The sequence below is a fragment of the Desmodus rotundus genome, chromosome 4, assembly GCF_022682495.2.
Source record: "Desmodus rotundus isolate HL8 chromosome 4, HLdesRot8A.1, whole genome shotgun sequence".
NCBI classification, from domain to species: Eukaryota; Metazoa; Chordata; class Mammalia; order Chiroptera; family Phyllostomidae; genus Desmodus; species Desmodus rotundus.
In genome coordinates, this window is record NC_071390.1 from 86967086 (window position 1) to 86971187 (window position 4102).

A 4102-nucleotide genomic window follows, 5' to 3' on the forward strand; every position below is an offset into this window, starting at 1 on the left:
ATGAATAAATTACCCTAAGAGAAACGGGGAAGGGAACACTCTAATGCCCCTCACTCAACCCACCACACCACAAAAATATACACCTTCCTCCTAAAATTTATTTGAATGGATCACAGTTTAGCTCAAGGCAAAGATTTCCTAAACAATACCAAAGATAAGCATAAACTGTTCATTTCCTAACTTATTATTTTGTTATGTATTTTTTCTTTCTATTTGTTAATAAGAAAATCATTTCAGTACATTGACAATTACTGGCTTCTTACAATTAGTCATAGTGGCAATTCAGTTTAATGTTTTATAAATGGTTGAGTTTCACAAGTAAGATTATTTTCCACATGTTACATGGAGGGTTTGGCAAATAATACTCAGGAACAATAAAATGAGTTGGTGACTAATACCCTTTTCTGCTACCAGACTGGAAAATTCCCCATAAATTTTATTTGTGTTCCTCTGTTTGTGACAACCATCTGCTTAGCCTTCATGCCATTTTGTGTTTCCGCCAAGATGAAATTATAATTGACAGAAGTATCTACTATAAAAAAGTAGCACAGATAATTGGGGAGTGGAATGTAGTGTGCAATATTGCTTTGCATCCGGTACTTCCATTATGGCAGTGATCTGAATTTAAACACTTCAAGGGCTGCTGAGAGGCAGTTTATGCTGCCTTCCCTGAAGTGCTAGCAGAGTGTTTAAATATAATGAAACCGAACATTGAAGATGTATAAATATTTATTTAATTAAGTGAAAAGGCTAGCAACTTAAAACTTTATACTTACTATAAAGTGTTCCTTCCATATTGATAAAAAATGTTAACTCATATTTTTTCTTTCCTGGCTACAGACATAAGATCCTGCAACAATGTTATTATTTAATAATAAACATTGAACTCAACAGGACTTTTATGTCAAAAGTTTAAACTGTCTCCGTAGGCAGTAGTTCTAGTTCCTAGTCACAGGGAAAACTGTGAGCTTTTCCGTTTGTTGTTATACGAGGAAAATAGCACAGGAATGGTAATACGTGAGACACTAACAACATATATCAACTTACTTGAAGATGGAAGAAAAGTATTATATAAAGGCCATTAGAATACATTTAAGTAAAATTAAAATTAATTGCATCAATAACTAAAATTAAATTTAGTTCTGCCCTTTTTAATTATCTGGCTCAGTTTAGGTAACAAAAGACACCGAAACAGAATTAGTACTAGCTCTCCCTTCTTTAAAGCAGGAGGCGTTAGTCCAGCCACTGAGGATCGCCCATTTAAATACACCTGCCACTCTTCACAGTTAGTAATTCTTCCAACTACTGTAGAATAGGAAACGGTCCCTGCACATTTTCTTTGGTTTTACTGCTGTAAAACTGCATTATAAGAACCATCTCTCATAATAATTGATATGGAAGGCTCTGAAATGAACCATTAAAACCAGAGATTTTTTTTTTATACACAAGGGGAGACACCTTTTAAATTGTTTTATATATCAGTGAAAGTGATAACATTTTATTGTTTGTGATCAAACAAAGCAGAATTAATTGGATCAGAGGGACTTAGTGAGATTCTATTTTTTACTATATATACACACATATATATGTACAAGAAAGTAGATGTTATACAGCCTAAGCATTTGAGCTTTTAAAAATATGTTGGGAAATTGCATTATGGCAATTACATGGAAAAATTATGTGATAGATTTTTTTTCTCTTTTGTAAAATCAATCTGCAATTAGCCATGTTCATTTTATTAACTGAAAATTTTAGTTTTGGTTTGGGACAGGCCATCCATAGTTCCAAATATTTTTCTTAGCCATAGTAACATTAAACACACACTGAAATTTCTGGCAGTTTTATAGACCAACACCCCTGCCTGCCAGTGAATATAATCAAAATATACATAACAAATCATGTAACCATGAGTTGATTATAATAGTATCAGAAAAAATTAAATTACTTTAAATGGAATAAAATTATACTGACACTGACTTTATAAGAAAAAAATTGAAGTCAGAAAGTAGTGGAAAGGTATTTACTTTATACTGAGTCGTTGCTTTCATGACAAACATCCTTTGTAAGTATGGGGTAGAAAAAAAATTTCCAACAACAGCAATAAACAAAGATTTTGTTACAAGTGAATTGTTACTAAAGTATATAGTGTATGCAGAAGAAAATAATATCAAAAGAAAATTCCAAGATATGAAACAAATAAAGAACAAAATAGTTATAATTAAGTGCATAAATCTAAAGAAATATGTAAAAACAACAAAAATAAATCCTCTGAGTTTCATAAAGAAAAAAATAATATACATGATGAAACCAGCACATGCATGTGAAGTGGTGTGCCTGACATTAAATTATTCTCAGGTTCTTACATTAAGGGAGAGTAGTAAATATATTGACTAGATGTAGACTTTGCTGACCTAAGAGTTAATGCTAACATCACTAAAGGACAACACAAATTCTAAATAGAATATGTAGTAGAAGAAAAGCAATAGATTGAAGAAAATTACTGACAATCAAATGTAGGACTTTGCAATGATGGCAGGTCTTAGAAATAGACTGCAATAGAACATACAAGTTAAGACTGTAAAATAATGAATTCAAATAAATCAATGATTGCAATAAATATGCATAATCCAGTAAAAAGAAAAATCTGGCTCCTTTTATTTATAAGACACTGAAAATAAAGTTTGAACCAGTCTTTATGTACATAGAAATATTGAATAGAAAGAAAAAAATTCAAGTCAAGAAAAAGAAGAAAAAGGAAAAAGTCAAGCAAATACTAACTACTAACTTTAAAAATAAAATGATTTAGCTTTATTAATAGCATTTTGTGATATTTTTCAACATCCATGCAACGTTATCAAGTCCTGGAAGAGATATCTGTGCTGGCAATGCATATTAGGGAGTTGTCTGTATATAGTCATATTTGAAGCCACAAAACTTTATAAGACACCAATGGAGTGAAATTTATGGGAAGAAAAGATAGTCAAGACTGAGCACCAGTTTCAAGATGTCAGAGAGATGAGGGAGAAACAGAAAAGGAGATGAAAAAGATACCATTAATTTGAAAGGAGAAAAAACAGGAGAATGTAGTAACCTAGAAGTCAGATGAGGAAAGCATTTCAAGGAGGAAGGTTGATGAACTATATTGAAGTCTGATTATTGCTCAGAACAAGATTGGAATTAATGATCAGTGATTAGGTAGCAATAGAGAGGATATCGATGATGTTGATGATGTGAATGGTATATTTTGTTTCTCAATCCCCTCATTAGCAATACCCCATTACTTCATCAGAAATAGTGGTTTATTTCCTAATAATTAATTATCTCCCTTTTTAAAAAAATCAGAAATAAGACTTTACTTTCCAATGGTTTATTTACTCCAAACCACACATTAGATATAGAGTTTGTTTTTTTTTTATTCTAGACTTAACTGGTTTATGTTACTTGGGGAAAGAAATTTCATTTAAATGTTTTTCTTGTGTGCAAGTCTGATTCTTGCAGAACAAGTCATAATACTTAGAGTATACAAATATATATATTTTTTCATCACTATAGATGACTGTATTAGTAAAACGATTTTAAGAAATCGTCTATCTGGGACCATGCAAGATACTGATGAAGAATGAACAAGGAGCCACCTCAGCTACTGCTGAAGATTCTTCTGCTCCAGGAAAACTGACCACTAATTTCTACATATCCGCACTAAAAGTACCACTATTTACTTTAATCCCTACCCACCCCATGGGACTTGTATAGATATTCTTATGGCTCAGGTCCAAAGGAATTTATCATATCCATTCAGATAAGACTTTTAATGCCTAGATATTTACATGGAGCCAGCCCTTCTAAAGCATTTTTCGTAATCCCTGTCTTGCCACATTTAACTTCTTTCTTTCCTACTGGTTTGCTTCTGAGATTCAAAATTTACATATGTAGTGCTGAAATTATGGCAAAATGTGAAGGTCAAAATTTAGACCTTTTAATTCAAGGTGATATTCATAGTTTGGGAAGAAAAAGACATGATCTCCAATTGCCATATGCCATCAATTATACCATCCACCTGATTCCATAGTTATAGCATTACAAGCATAAATATTGCAGAAGG